Source organism: Mustelus asterias, chromosome 12 (assembly GCF_964213995.1).
Source record: "Mustelus asterias chromosome 12, sMusAst1.hap1.1, whole genome shotgun sequence".
Lineage (NCBI taxonomy): Eukaryota > Metazoa > Chordata > Chondrichthyes > Carcharhiniformes > Triakidae > Mustelus > Mustelus asterias.
This window is the reverse complement of record NC_135812.1, coordinates 85,036,183-85,053,413: the sequence shown is the minus strand read 5'-3', so window position 1 is coordinate 85,053,413 and position 17,231 is coordinate 85,036,183.

Below are 17,231 nucleotides of genomic sequence, written 5' to 3'. Positions count from 1 at the left end.
CAAAGGTCTGATGGCGGCAGGGAAGAAACTGTTCTTGAGTTGGTTGGTACGTGTTTTTAGATTTTTGCACCTTTTTCCCGTCGGAAGAAGATGAAAGAGAGAATGTTCAAGGTGTGTGGGGTCCTTGATTAGGCTGGCTGCTTTCCCCGAGGCAGCGGGAAGTGTAGATGAAGGCCCTGGTTCTGTAGCTGCTGCGCCAGCTATCGGGCCCACAGGGTTGATCTGTTTGGGTCACTTCCAGGTTGGGAGTCTTCAGAGTCCAGATGATCACCAATTCTGTAAGTGAATTTAAATAAGCATTATTAGACAGTTTAAAAGAATTCAGTCTTAGAAGTGCATAAAAATGAAATTAGAAGGTATGCTGGAGACAGCTCACAAGTAGTCACCTCACTAAGATGCCATCTTTTAAGGCGTTGTTGCTGAATAGGGGTCCAGCAATAGAATGGGGGTCCGGACTGCCAGCTCTTTCTCAGGTGTTGGATTTTATTTTTCACGCTCGATGAATATTTCACAGTGACATTTCTAGTTGTGCAAGGAAAATTTTGAGCAGGTGTAGCAGACTGTGCTTCTGAGCTGAGAAGACCAGCTTGATGCGCGATTAAATCACTCGGGAGACTAGATTGTACCCGGGAAATAAAGGCTTTTATTACTGACAAGAATGGAGCACACTATATACAATACAATCCCAGACTAAAGGGTCACCAGGCAATGCAGTGACCTTTATACTTCCCCTGGTAGGCGGAGCCAACTGGAGTGTACCACAGAACAATATCAACAGGTAGAACAGCCCAACCCTAACACCAACAGTAACTACAGTAACATATCTACAAACACCCATAAGTGCTGACCATCCATGGCTCAGCACTCATAGTGGTAACCAACCATGGTTCACCACACAGCTCGAGGAGTTCCATTTATTTTTATGTGCTAAAATCCATTCCTGAGATCCAAGTTACAAGGAAAAGTTATTATTTTAAGGATTGGCAACATAAAGCCGAAAGACCAACAGGAAACGTTTTGTGTGGGAGGACATCACCACCTGGTGTACAAAGAGCTGTACTGCATCAGGTTAGCTTCAAAATGAAAATAATTTCTGATTATTATTCTCCAGTAGTGAAACAGAAGGTGAAGTTCCTCACAATCTAAGGCAGTTACACATTTGTCGTTTCATTATTGCACTGCAAAAGATTCAGGAAAATTGCACTCAGCACCTTACTGGATTGAATCAAATGCAACTTTTGTCCATCCCTTAAACCATGCAAAACAGTAAAAACCTCTCAGGGTGTATTTGTGTAAATTGCACTTTTGAGCTAGACAGGAGTGTCCTGGATTTACATTGTAACCTCACATCATAAAACAAAATCAAACTAACAGTGAACAATCACATTTTATTTTTAAGGTAGCACGGTTGCACAGTGAACAAAGAACAAAGAACAATACAGCACAGGAACAGGCCCTTTGGCCCTCCAAGCCCGCGCCGCTCCCTGGTCCAAACTAGACCATTCTTTTGTATCCCTCCATTCCCACTCCGTTCATGTGGCTATCTAGATAAGTCTTAAACATTCCCAGTGTGTCCGTCTCCACCACCTTGCCCGGCAGCGCATTCCAGGCCCCCACCACCCTCTGTGTAAAATATGTCCTTCTGATATCCGTGTTAAACCTCCCCCCCCTTCACCTTGAACCTATGACCCCTCGTGAACGTCACCACTGACCTGGGAAAAAGCTTTCCACCGTTCACCCTATCTATGCCTTTCATAATTTTATACACTTCTATTAGGTCACCCCTCATCCTCCATCTTTCCAGTGAGAACAACCCCAGTTTACCCAATCTCTCCTCATAACTAAGCCCTTCCATACCAGGCAACATCCTGGTAAACCTCCTCTGTACTCTCTCTAAAGCCTCCACGTCCTTCCGGTAGTGTGGCGACCAGAACTGGGCGCAGTATTCCAAATGCAGCCGAACCAATGTTCTATACATCTGCAACATCAGACCCCAACTTTTATACTCTATGCCCCGTCCTATAAAGGCAAGCATGCCATATGCCTTATTCACTACCTTCTCCACCTGTGATGTCACCTTCAAGGATCTGTGGACTTGCACACCCAGGTCCCTCTGCGTATCTACACCCTTTATGGTTCTGCCATTTATCGTATAGCTCCCCCGTATGTTAGTTCTACCAAAATGCATCACTTCGCATTTATCAGGATTGAACTCCATCTGCCATTTCTTTGCCCAAATTTCCAGCCTATCTATATCCTTCTGTAGCCTGGAGTGGTTAGCAGTGCTGCCTCACAGCGCCAGTGACCCAGATTTGATTCCCGGCTTGGAACAGTATCTGTGCGGAGTCTGCACCTTCTTCCCGTGTCTGTGTGGGTTTCCTCTGGGTGCTCCAGTTTCCTTGCACCTTCTGAAACTCATGCTGGTTGGATGCATTGGCCATGCTAAATTCTCCCTCAGTGTACCCGAACAGGCGCCGGAGTGTGGGGACTAGGGGATTTTCACAGTGACTTTGTTGCAATGTTAATAAAAGCCTACTTGTGAGACTAATAAAATAAACTTAAAACTTTATTTAAGAGCAAGCAAGGAGTTGGAGAGCTTGAAGAGGGCGTGCGAAATCTCAGAGCCCATTGTGGCACTTGCAAAATGGTGACATGACAGTTGAACGTGGCTTCCCACCATAAGACAACGTAGAGCAATGCCGGAAAAAGATTCATTAACTTTAAGAAGCCAGTCAAAGAGACCACTGCTTCACGTAAACATTGGAACAGCTAATTGACCTTGTTGTTGCATGAGGTGGACAGGTACATCTCAGGAAAGCAAAGCAGTGTGTAGTATGAGGTGATAGCAAAACACTGGAAGACAGAGGTGACCTTAACTGTCTTGGATGCAGATTAGCTGCTGTAACGTTGCAGCAACATGTGTCAGATTTGAACTGGCTTCATTCAAACCTGTGGAGCCACTTTACAATTGACGTTGCCAGGTAGGTAGGCCGGGTCCTGCCAACACATTGTGGGCGCGGGGAGGCTGGGGTACGGCTACTGGAAATCCAGTGGGGGTGTGGAGCCATGTCATCAACTCTGCCTCCTGGTCTTTGTGTGCCTGGAGTGGACAGAGTTTCGATCCACATCAGCCCCAGCCCAAACCACAGCGGAGAACTACAAATTCGTGTATTCGCTTATTGAGCGGAGGGAGATTTGGTCAGATTTCCGTCTCCTGACCCATATTCAGCAGCCCTTGCTGAAATCGTGCTGCGGGGATGTTGGGTAAGGATGGAAGTAAAGCATGGTGGTGATGCCTCCTGCAGTTGAGTGGTCTGTCAACCAGGATTGAATCTGGGACATTCCTTGTCCACACAGCTCTGAGACTCAATTGCTTGACACAAGGAGCCATCAAGGGAGTCATGGTTGTCCCAGTCAGTACCTTGGGGCAAAGCTTGCTGGCGAAGTGCCAAATGTCAGCTGCTTCTAAGCATCTCTCAATCCTGTCCAATGGCCCAACTTTCATTAAAATGAATGGAGCTGCTCCAGAACAGAAGTGACTTCTCCTTGTCAGTGGGGATATTTAAATGAACAATTAAGAGTCGATTTGACTTATCAATCCAGTTGGCCCTGATAACACTCTGCTCATGTCATAAGACAGTTGGTGTGGGCGGTCAGATAGGAGCAGGACGCCTGGTTTTTCAAGTTCTTAAAAGGTAGGAAGAATTTGATGGGGGGGGGTCACTCTTTGCTGGTCTTTCCTTTGCCAATCATGGGATGATTCCCCCCACCCCCCCCTCCCACTTAGGTCAAACCTCTCCATGTTTCCTACTGCTCTCTCCCATAAACCCCTTAAACCCACTCCCTCTTCCCCCACTCCTCTCCCTCACCAATTCAAACCCTCCGAGCCCCCATGCTCTGGGGAATCCATCTTCTTCTCTTTCTGCAGTCCCGGCAGTGGCCACTGATGTTTCCCTGGCGCTGCTGGAACTGATGGAGCTGTTGGCTGACAGCTCCAAGGGGGCAGAGTGTTCTCCCCCAGTGTGGGGCGGAAGTCCCATTCGGCCTTTGCTGGTCGGCTGTGGCGCGCTTTATGGTGGCGGGACGGGTCAGCGTCGAGTGTGTTGACTACAAAACCAACGCAGTTTCTGGGGTTGGACGCGCTGCTTCATTCAGCCCGGGGTTTTGGGTGTCGGTTGGAAGGGAACAAAGGGATCTAAAATAACAGGCGGGATTCTCTGGCTGTTCACGCCATTGCGAGATTCTCTCGCCCCGCTGCAATGAATGAAGATTCAGCTGAGTGCCAAATTCCCCGTCCTCGCTGGAAGTGGCAGTGGGAAATGAACGGCTTGAATAATCTGGCCAACATTATAGAACATAGAACATAGAACAGTGCAGCACAGTACAGGCCCTTCGGCCCACGATGTTGTGCCGAACCTTTTTCGAAACCAAGATCAAGCTATCCCACTCCCTATCATTCTGGTGTGCTCCATGTACCTATCCAATAACCGCTTGAAAGTTCCGAAAGTGTCCGACTCCCCTATCACAGCAGGCAGTCCATTCCACACCCCAACCACTCTCTGAGTAAAGAACCTACCTCGTACATCCCTCCTATATCTCCCACCACGAACCTTATAGTTATGCCCCCTAGTAACAGCTACATCCACCCGAGGAAATAGTCTCTGAACGTCCACTCTATCTATCCCCCTCATCATCTTATAAACCTCTATTAAGTCGCCTCTCAACCTCCTCCACTCTAAAGAGAAAAGCCCTAGCTCCCTTAACCTTTCCTCATAAGACCGACCCTCCAAACCAGACAGCATCCTGGTAAATCTCTTTTGCACTCTTTCCAGTGCTTCCACATCCTTCTTATAGTGAGGTGACCAGAACTGCACACAATATTCCAAATGTGGTCTCACCAAGGTGCTGTACAGTTGCAGCATAACCCCATGGCTCTTAAACTCCAACCCCCTGTTAATAAACACTAACACACTATAGGCCTTCTTCACAGCTCTATCCACTTGAGTGGCAACCTTCAGAGATCTTCAGCAACATTGTGCTGAGAAAATGAACCTTTTAAAAAAATTCACAAAGGAATACTTACAGCAGTTTTAAAATTGAGGGAGGGGCGGATTACTCCGCTGAGAAATTTCTTTCCATTTATCCGGCATTCATATAAACAAAAAATATTTTAGAAATGGATATACTTCATTGCACTATTCACAGCTGACTGAAAATCTAAGCACAGTTAGAAGTCTCACAACACCAGGTTAAAGTCCAACAGGTTTATTTGGTAGCAAATACCATAAGTTTTCGGAGCACAGCTCCTTCGTCAGATGGAGTGGTTATCTGTTCTCAAACAGTGCAAACAGACACAGAAATCAAATTACAGAATACTGATTAGAATGCAAATCTCTACAGCCAGCCAGGTCTTAAATGTACAGACAATGTGGGTGGAGGGAGCATTCAACACAGGTTAAAGAGATGTGTATTGTCTCCAGACAGAACAGCTAGTGAAATTCTGCAAGTCCAGGAGGCAAGCTGTGGGGGTTACTGATAATGTGACATAAATCCAACATCCCGGTTTAGGCCGTCCTTATGTGTGCGGAACTTGGCTATCAGTTTCTGCTCAGCGACTCTGCGCTGTCGTGTGTCGTGAAGGCCGCCTTGGAGAACGCTTACCTGAAGATCCAAGGCTGAATGCCCGTGACTGCTGAAGTGCTCCCGCACAGGAAGAGAACAGTCTTGCCTGGTGATTGTCGAGCGGTGTTCATTCATCCGTTGTCGTAGCGTCTGCATGGTTTCCCCAATGTACCATGCCTCGGGACATCCTTTCTTGCAGCGTATCAGGTAGACAACGTTGGCCGAGTTGCAAGAGTAGGTACCGTGTACCTGGTAGATGGTGTTCTCACGTGAGATGATGGCATCCGTGTCGATGATCCGGCACGTCTTGCAGAGGTTGCTGTGGCAGGGTTGTGTGGTGTCGTGGTCGCTGTTCTCCTGAAGGCTGGGTAGTTTGCTGCGGACAATGGTCTGTTTGAGGTTGCGTGGTTGTTTGAAGGCAAGAAGTGGGGGTGTGGGGATGGCCTTGGCGAGATGTTCGTCTTCATCAATGACATGTTGAAGGCTCCGGAGGAGATGTCGTAGCTTCTCCGCTCCGGGGAAGTACTGGATGACGAAGGGTACTCTGTCCACCGTGTCCCGTGTTTGTCTTCTGAGGAGGTCGGTGCGGTTTTTCGCTGTGGCGCGTCGGAACTGTTGATCGATGAGTCGAGTGCCATATCCTGTTCTTATGAGGGCATCTTTCAGCGTCTGGAGGTGTCTGTTGCGATCCTCCTCATCCGAGCAGATCCTGTGTATTCGGAGGGCTTATCCGTAGGGGATGGCTTCTTTTACGTGTTTAGGGTGGAAGCTGGAGAAGTGGAGCATCATGAGGTTATCCGTGGGCTTGCGGTACAGTGAGGTGCTGAGGTGACCGTCCTTAATGGAGATGCGTGTGTCCAAGAATGCAACCGATTCCGGAGAGTAGTCCATGGTGAGTCTGATGGTGGGATGGAACTTGTTGATGTCATCATTTAGTTGTTTCAGTGATTGCTCACCATGACTCCAAAGGAAGAAAATGTCATCGATGTATCTAATGTATAGCATCGGTTGAAGGTCCTGTGCGGTGAAGAAGTCTTGTTCGAACCTGTGCATGAAGATGTTGGCATATTGAGGTGCGAATTTTGTCCCCATGGCTGTTCCGTGTGTCTGGATGAAGAACTGGTTGTTGAAGGTGAAGATATTGTGGTCCAGGATGAAGCGGATGAGTTGTAAAATTGCATCTGGAAACTGGCAGTTGACGGCATTGAGTACTGAGGCCGTTGCAGCAATGCCATCATCGTGGGGGATGCTGGTGTAGAGTGCCGAGACATCCTCGTCACAATGGATGTCTCGGCACTCTACACCAGCATCCCCCACGATGATGGCATTGCTGCAACGGCCTCAGTACTCAATGCCGTCAACTGCCAGTTTCCAGATGCAATTTTACAACTCATCCGCTTCATCCTGGACCACAATATCTTCACCTTCAACAACCAGTTCTTCATCCAGACACACGGAACAGCCATGGGGACAAAATTTGCACCTCAATATGCCAACATCTTCATGCACAGGTTCGAACAAGACTTCTTCACCGCACAGGACCTTCAACCGATGCTATACATTAGATACATCGATGAAATTTTCTTCCTTTGGAGTCATGGTGAGCAATCACTGAAACAACTATATGATGACATCAACAAGTTCCATCCCACCATCAGACTCACCATGGACTACTCTCCGGAATCGGTTGCATTCTTGGACACACGCATCTCCATTAAGGATGGTCACCTCAGCACCTCACTGTACCGCAAGCCCACGGATAACCTCATGATGCTCCACTTCTCCAGCTTCCACCCTAAACATGTAAAAGAAGCCATCCCCTATGGACAAACCCTCCGAATACACAGGATCTGCTCGGATGAGGAGGATCGCAACAGACACCTCCAGACGCTGAAAGATGCCCTCATAAGAACAGGATATGGCACTCGACTCATCGATCAACAGTTCCGACGCGCCACAGCGAAAAACCGCACCGACTTCCTCAGAAGACAAACACGGGACACGGTGGACAGAGTACCCTTCGTCGTCCAGTACTTCCCCGGAGCGGAGAAGCTACGACATCTCCTCCGGAGCCTTCAACATGTCATTGATGACGACGAACATCTCGCCAAGGCCATCCCCACACCCCCACTTCTTGCCTTCAAACAACCACGCAACCTCAAACAGACCATTGTCCGCAGCAAACTACCCAGCCTTCAGGAGAACAGTGACCACGGCACCACACAACCCTGCCACAGCAACCTCTGCAAGACGTGCCGGATCATCGACACGGATGCCATCATCTCACGTGAGAACACCATCTACCAGGTACACGGTACCAACTCTTGCAACTCGGCCAACGTTGTCTACCTAATATGCTGCAAGAAAGGATGTCCCGAGGCATGGTACATTGGGGAAACCATGCAGACGCTACGACAACGGATGAATGAACACCGCTCGACAATCACCAGGCAAGACTGTTCTCTTCCTGTGCGGGAGCACTTCAGCAGTCACGGGCATTCAGCCTTGGATCTTCAGGTAAGCGTTCTCCAAGGCGGCCTTCACGACACACGACAGCGCAGAGTCGCTGAGCAGAAACTGATAGCCAAGTTCCGCACACATGAGGACGGCCTAAACCGGGATGTTGGATTTATGTCACATTATCAGTAACCCCCACAGCTTGCCTCCTGGACTTGCAGAATTTCACTAGCTGTTCTGTCTGGAGACAATACACATCTCTTTAACCTGTGTTGAATGCTCCCTCCACCCACATTGTCTGTACATTTAAGACCTGGCTGGCTGTAGAGACTTGCATTCTAATCAGTATTCTGTAATTTGATTCCTGTGTCTGTTTGCACTGTTTGAGAACAGATAACCACTCCACCTGACGAAGGAGTTGTGCTCCGAAAGCTTATGGTATTTACTACCAAATATACCTGTTGGACTTTAACCTGGTGTTGTGAGACTTCTTACTGTGCTTACCCCAGTCCAACGCCGGCATCTCCACATCATGAAAATCTAAGAACAGCTAATCCTGGTTGGATCAGCTGCTTTCTCTTGTGTGCTATTTTTCCAAATTCCCAGCGGACCTTTCTGTTGCCTCCATCTCTCTGAGTGTTGGCTCGGGTTATCGAGTCATTGCCAGGACTGCTCCAACATTTTAACATTGATCCACCACATGTGTGCAGGCTGGTGCCACTGGCCCTTAAAATGCTGACCTTTGCAAAGTTCCTCTGCAACCTCGACATTTGCAAATTAATGCCGCAATTCTACCGCCCAGCCCGCCACGGGAATTGGAGTGGGCAAAGGGCGGACAATGGGAAGGTCTTTTGACCTCGGGTGGGATTTTCCGGTCTTGCGTTGAACGAGGCCATAAAATTCCGCCCGAAGAGTTTATTTTACAGGTTAAACTGGGACCACAAGTAGATTTCAAATTTTTACATTGTCTCACTCAAGGCTCCTTCCACTTCTTTTCCTCTGACGATTGCCAGTTTATGCTCCCAGGTGTGCCAGCAGATGTGCACTGCCTCAACTTTTCAGTGCTTTTACCTCTGAGATCTCAGATAGGCTCTTCAACAAGATAATGCATCACACGTAAGCCTGATTCTGTCCACGCATACACCCTCTATGTTTATAATTGGAAGTGATATTCCTCCTCTTGGTCCAAGATTGGGAGACCAATTTTTAAAATATTAATTCATGGGACCTGGTCGTTGCTGTCTTGGCCAGCATTTATTGCCCATTTCTGTGGGTATTTAAGAATCAACCACATTGCTGTTGATCTGGAGTCACATGTAGGCCAGACCAATATAAGTGATGCGCGTTATCAAACACGAGGCTAGATGCTCGGGAAATAAAGGCTTTTATTTACTGTAATGAAGCAGCCAATAATTATATACACGATCCCAGACTGAGGGGTCCCAGCCAGAGCAGGGACCTTTATACCTCTCCCAGGAGGCGGAGCCCGACTGGGATGTACCACAACACTACAGTACAAAGGTGTAACAACCCCACCCTAACCCCAACAGCAACAAGTAGCACAACCCAACAGTAACATATGTACATCCTTGTAGCACTGGCCAGACCCTGGCTCAGTACTATCCAGTGGGAACCAACGATGGTTCACCACATTCACCCCTCCTTTGAGAACAAAGGCCGGCGGGGTACAAAAAAACAGAATAAAGTGTCATCAGTCTATAAGTTCAGACGGTCAGGGGGACCGCACCATCGTTGTGACCTCCTCAATACCGGCGGTGACACCGGAGTAGGCACTTGCGGTGGCGTTCTCCCCAAGGCGGCGTCCAGCTGTTCTTCCACGGACACACAGGCCGGTTGACCCTGAGGTGACGGTAGTCCATGGGGTCCTGACACGCCCTGCAGTGGCGACCATCCTCTGGACTCAGGCAAGCTGGATGTTCATCATAGATTTGTCAAGTCTATGAGGCTTGGCCTGGTCCAGGATGATCGACGCCACCGTTGGTTCATGAGCGCCACTACAGGCAGCTGAAATCGACGAGGAGGACCCCTGCTGGTCGTTCGTGGTCGGTGCCGACCAACATGGCTGCTCCCATAGGTCGCACGTGGGTGATGGCGCCAAACTCAGCGAACCCTGGTGGTCACACACCTCCGACTCCGTCGACCGTAATGGCGTCATCCTGGCCTCGCACGTGGACGAACCCCTCGATGATTTCGACGACGAAGAGCCGAGCTCTGAAGAATCGCAGGCTGCACTGCCGTTCCTAGATTTAGATCGGCACACTTTCGAATAGTGCCCTTTCTTATCGCAGGCGGAGCACAACACAGCCTTAGCGGGACACCGTTGCCGAGTATGCTTCGCTCCCCCACAGAAGTAACACCGCGGGCCGCCCGAAGCTGCTGCCGTCGTCTGGCCCGAGTGTGAGCACGCCATTACGCAGCATTTCGAACCCGAGGGACGAGGAGGGATAGGCGACTGCTCCTGCCACGTTGTCTCCACGTGGTCTTCCGGATACAATACTAAGCTTTTGGAGGCCGTCTCCAGCATCTCCACTAGCTCGATTGCCTGGGTAAGGTCAAGGTTACCTTTCTCCAATAGTTTAAGTCGAATGTACGACGATCCGACTCCCGCCACAAACGCATCTCGGGCGAGGTCGTTCATGCTCTGCTCAGCCGACACAGCTTTGCAGTTACAGCCCCTGGCTAGCTGTAGGAGCTCGTTCGCATATTCCTCCATCGTTTCGCCAGACTGCCGTCGTCGAGTGGCTAAGAGGTAACGAGCGTGTATTTCATTGGGCGGTTTGATATAACGCTTCTTCAGAAGCTCGAGGGCCTTTGTGTAATCGGTGGCCGCATGGATCGCGAGGTAGACAGTGTCGCTTACCCTCGCATGGAGGACCCGGAGTCTGTCATCATCTGTGGTGACCGCTGCGGAGGCTGCCAGGTAGTCTTCGAAGCACTTCAGCCAGTGGTCGAAGGTGTTAGAGGCACCCACCGCACGTGGATCCAGTGCAAGGCGTTCCGGCTTCAGGATCTGCTCCATACTCTCTTTTTTTTTTCCTCGACGAGAGTTTAACAACAGTAAATAAAATTGATGCGCGTTATCAAACACGAGGCTAGATGCTCGGGAAATAAAGGCTTTTATTTACTGTAATGAAGCAGCCAATAATTATATCCACGATCCCAGACTGAGGGGTCCCAGCCAGAGCAGGGACCTTTATACCTCTCCCAGGAGGCGGAACCCAACTGGGATGTACCACAACACTACAGTACAAAGGTGTAACAACCCCACCCTAACCCCAACAGCAACAAGTAGCACAACCCAACAGTAACATATGTACATCCTTGTAGTACTGGCCAGACCCTGGCTCAGTACTATCCAGTGGGAACCAACGATGGTTCACTACAATAAGGATGACAGACTTCCTTTCCTAAAGGACAATAATGAATCAGGTCGGGTTTTGAGACAATGGATAGGCCATTAGACTTTTAATTCCTGATTTTTATTGAATTCACATTTCACCATCGGCCGCGGTGGGAATTGAATCGCGTCCCTAGAGCATTTCACTGGGTCTCTCGATTACTAGTCCAGTGACAATACCGCTACCCCACTGCCTCCCCACGCTGAAATCAGCTAACTTGGCCTGGTTAAAGCACCAAAATCTGGAAGCCTCAACTTCCGTAGAGCCCAGTGCCAGGCAAGGCAAAGAAAACATTTTAACACTCATAAAACAGATCCTGTTCAACTTGCTGTAAACTATGTGCTGGTGTGCTGTTAGCTTCCTGCTCAGTAATTATTATCATTGAACCACAGTTTCACAGCACACCTTTAGAGAACTCACACTTGATAGTCAGCCATTTTATACACAAAACCCTTGTGGTAAATTTCATTTAGCAACTGCAAAAACACATAGCAATGCTATGATGGCATGGAGTCCAGCAGATTTCAATGCAGTAAGTTGGATAGTTTTAACAACACAGCAACACATGTTGAACCAGCTTGGCAGAGAGTGGATCATGTGAGTAAGCTATTGAAATGTTCCTTTTCTTAAACGGGGCAGAGGTTCCATTTAAAGATTGGATTTGAAATTAGTTTTTAAGTCCAAACTGCCTCTCCCTGCATCCAAATTGGCACGGCATGTTTGTACTTGATTTGTATTAATATTGTTCCTGCAATCTGACTTTTATATACTGTAAAATAATGGATGCAGGGGAATGGAAAGTCCCATTTAACAGTGGGACCTTCCTCCAAATCTGGGTCCATTGCCAATGCAAACTAGAACGATTTTACATTGCTGTTGATTTATGTCAGGCTCGACACAGTGGTTGAATTCATAAAACTGTTAATAAAGCTGTTGGAGTTTGCACATTCTCCTCGTGTCTGCGTGGGTTTCCTCCGGGTGCTCCGGTTTCCTCCCACAGTCCAAAGATGTGCGGGTTTGGTTGATTGGCCAGGTTAAAAAAAAAATAAAAAAAAATTGCCCCTTAGAGTCCTGGGATGCGTAGATTAGAGGGATTAGCGGGTAAAATATGTGGGGGTAGGGCCTGGGTGGGATTATGGTCGGTGCAGACTCGATGGGCCAAATGGCCTCCTTCTGCACTGTAGGGTTTCTATGATTTCTTTTCTATGAAAACGCCTAAAACAAGAAAGAAGGGCTTGGGAGAAACGATATATACTGTTGTGCTGCACATATTGGCTCAGAGAATTTTGGGTTGTTTTGTTATTGTTTCCTCTGGCTCTTACTGAAGATCACTAAACTCATCCTAACAAGCACTCACATCCCTCAAACGCCAAATGAAAATAAAACTTTACAAATGACAGATTGTTGATTGAAGTTATATTTACTGCGATTGTTGAGTGCTCTTTTCTCAACAGGCTCACTAGCTGGTTTACATTACAGTTTGTAACAGAAAGGACCTTAACTTCTGCAGCTTTTCTGAATCAAACAATTTTAATGCAGGATAGAATGGGGATAGATAGAATAAAGCTGTTGGAAATCAGTATCGAATTCACATGGTTAATAGCTCGACAAGCAATAAAAATAAAATGCAGTTATCAGGGATGCAGTCAAAAAGTAAGTCCCGACTTGAAGTTGAAGTTGAGTTCCTGGAAAGTGTAACTGGGATTGTCTCTTTAAGGATTAATCTGCAGAGTAAGGATCAAATGACCTGGGGAACGAACCAATTGTGGAGTAGGTTGGGGGATCACCTTGATAACCATGGGTTTCTTACTCAGACTCATCTCGGGAGCTGATTGCAGCCACGAGACTGCAAGCCTCTGTATAGTTTTAACCTGCAAATAAATGAGTTGTGTTTTTCCTAAACTGGTGAATGAGCATCTTTATATTTGGTGATGAAGGTTAAAAAAATATCCTCGGACTTTGAGTATCCAGTTTATATTGAAGGTGAGTGAAGTTGAGAATTAGAAAGAATACTTAACAAGATGCCCCTCTTTGGACGGATAGACCCATTTGACTACTCCACAGAGACACAGTGCGTAGTGCCTTGGGTATTACTTCCAAGCAATGAAAGAGGGGAGGATTTGATTTGCTTTATTATTGTCACATGTATTAACATACAGTGAAAAGTATAGTTTCTTGCGTGCTATATAGACAAAACATACCGTTCATAGAGAAGGAAACGAGATAATGCAGAATGTAATGTTACAGTCATAGCTAGGGTGTAGAGAAAGATCAACTTAGTGCAAGGTAAGTCCATTCAAAAGTCTGACAGCAGCAGGGAAGAAGCTGTTCTTGAGTCAGTTGGTACGTGACCTCAGACTTTTGTATCTTTTTCCCGACGGAAGAAGGTGAAAGAGAGAATGTCCGGGGTGTGTTGGGTCCTTAATTATGCTGACTGCTTTGCCGAGGCAGCAGGAAGTGTAGACAGAGTCAATGGATGGGAGGCGGGTTTGCGTGATGGATTGGGCTACATTCACGACCTTTTGTAGTTCCTTGCGGTTTGGGCAGAGCAGGAGCCATACCAAACTGTGATACAACCAGAAAGAATGCTTTCTATGGTGCATCTGTAAAAGTTGGTAAGAGTCGTAGCTGACATGCCAAATTTCCTTAGCTTTCTGAGAAAGTAGAGGCGTTAGTGGGCTTTCTTAACTATACTGTCGGCATGGTGGGGACCAGGACAGGTTGTTGGTGACCTGGACACCGAAAAACCTGAAGCTCTCGACCCTTTCTACTTTGTGAGGAGGTGAAATGCTGGGCAATTCTCTTGAGTGCTTGTGGAACCTAAACATATTATCTGATGTGCAGTCTCACAACCCCAAGCGTGCCCAACTCCACATCATTCAGTGAGCTCATGGAATTGGTGAAGTCATATTTCCAGCCTAAACCATCAGTCATACCCCAGAGATTCAAATTTAATCCAAGGAGCCCAAGGTGAAAGGGTTGCAACTTGTATCACTAAATTGAAATAGATATCGGAGTATTGCAATTTTGGAGCCACCTAAAATGATATGTTACATGACAGATTAGTCTGTGGCGGTGAATAATGAGACAATTCAATGGAAGTTACTTGCTGGGGTCGATATAAATTTTAAACGAGCAATGGAGATAGCACAGGCAATGGAAAACACCGGAAAACGTGTACAAGAGTTACAGAGTGTGCAAAATGACACCAATCATCAGTTAGAACAAACAAAGACAAAACAAAGAACAAACAAAGAACAAAACAGCACAGGAACAGGCCCTTCGGCCCTCCAAGCCCGCGCCGCTCCCCGGTCCAGGATTGAATCCTGAATCCAGGATCCCCGCCCAATTTTCCAGCCTATCTACATCCTAATATCCTATCCACCGAGCTGTCCCTCGCAGCTACGATGCTTTGTTCATCACAACCTATTTACTCATTCATCACAACCTATTTACTCAATAGGGTGGGAAACAAGTTCAAGCACAAATAAAATAAGGCGATTTAGAAGACGCAATCAATTAGTAAAGTTTGAAGTGAAATGTTACCAATGTGGAGGTAACCACTCTCCTGAATCCTGCAGGTATAAGGAGACTGAGTATTTTTTTTCTCTTAGGGGGGCCACTTAAGGCATAGGTGCAGAGTCAAGTCAAGTCCACCGAGTAGCAGATTAAATAATGCATCACCAATATACGATGTGGAGGAGTCGAGCACCAATGATTTAAATATTCACTCACTGTTTAATATAAAAGTGGGCAAAATAGCCCCTATTAATGTAATGCTCTGGGTAAATGGGAAGTCTCTTAAGATGGAATTTGATACAGGGGCATCTGCTACTATGATAGGTGAGAGTGCATATCGGTACTTGAGAGAAGGAGTTCAACCATTGTATTTAAAGATTACTGTGGCCAAGTTAACAACCTATACAGGAGAAGCGATAAAAATAGTGGGCGCTGCAATGGTGCCTGTAACGGGCAACAGTCTGCCCAACTCCCAGTGATCATAGTGACAGGCGAAGGACCAAGCCTCTTGGCCGTGACTGGCTAAGGGAAATCATGTTAAATTCGACTGAGAGTTTCCAAGTGTAGGAAGGAGGACTGCTGAAACTGATGAAGAAATATAAGAGCGTCTTCAGGAATGAGTTAGGCAAAATAAATGCATTCGCCGTAGTGGGTCGAATCTCAAACAATGATGAGACAGAGTACAGGAATGAGATAGAGAATCTGGTGAACTGGTGCGGCAACAATAATCTCTCCCTCAATATCAACAAAACGAAAGAGATTGTCATCGACTTCAGGAAGCGTAAAGGAGAACATGCCCCTGTCTACATCAATGGGCGGCACGGTAGCACAGTGGTTAGCACTGCTGCTTCACAGCTCCAGGGACCTGGGTTCGATTCCCAGCTTGGGTCACTGTCTGTGTGGAGTTTGCACATTCTCCTCGTGTCTGCGTGGGTTTCCTCCGGGTGCTCCGGTTTCCTCCCACAGTCCAAAGATGTGCAGGTTAGGTTGATTGGCCATGCTAAAATTGCCCCTTAGTGTCCTGAGATGTGTAGGTTAGAGGGATTAGCAGGTAAATGTGTAGGGATATGGGGGTAGGGCCTGGGTGGGATTGTGGTCGGTGCAGACTCGATGGGCCGAATGGCCTGTTTCTGCACTGTAGTGTTTCTATGATTTCTATGATTTCTAACGGGGACGAAGTAGAAAGCGTTGAGAGCTTCAAGTTTTTAGGTGCCCAGATCACCAACATGCTGACACTATGGTTAAGAAAGCCCACCAACGCCTCTACTTTCTCAGAAGACTAAGGAAATTTGGCATGTCAGCTACGACTCTCACCAACTTTTACAGATGCACCATAGAAAATATTCTTTCTGGTTGTATCACAGCTTGGCATGGCTCCTGCTCTGCCCAAGACTGCAAGGAACTACAAAACGTCATGAATGTAGCCCAATCCATCACGCAAACCAGCCTCCCATTCATTGACTCTGTCTACATTTCCCGCTGCCTCGGCAAAGCAGCCAGCAAAATTAAGGACCCTATGCACCCTAGACATCTTCTTCCGTTGGGTAAAAGATACAAATGTCTGAGGTCACATACCAACTGGCTCAAGAACAGCTTTTTTCCTGCTGTCATCAGACTTTTGAATGGACTTACCTTGCATTAAGTTGATCTTTCTCTACACCCTAGCTATGACTGTATCACTACATTCTGCACTCTCTCGTTTCCTTCTCTATGAACGGTATGCTTTGTATAGCGTGCAAGAAACAATACTTTTCGCTGCATGTTAATACATGTGACAATAATAAATCAAATCAAATCAAAAAATCAGAATTCATGTGAAGATGTATATGGACTCAGAGGCAATCCCTCAATCCTTTAGGGTGAGACCAGTACCATACACTTTACAAGAGAATGTAGATACTGAATTAATGAGAGTAGAAGAACTGGGCATCATCCGGGGCCAGTTCTGTTTTCGGAATGGGCAGCACCCATAGTTCCCATATTAAACTGAACAAGACCGTCCGCATTTGTGGTGATTACAAGTTAACAGATAATCGGGCTGCCAAGTTGGATAAATATTCAATCCTGAAGATTGAAGACCTGTACGCAAAGCTGGCTGGAGGTCAATCTTATCCAAAGCTGGAAATGCGTCATGCATATCAACAACTCGAATTAGGCGATGCTTCCCAAGGTTATGGCCCGGTAAACACACACAAAGGGATGTTCCAATACATG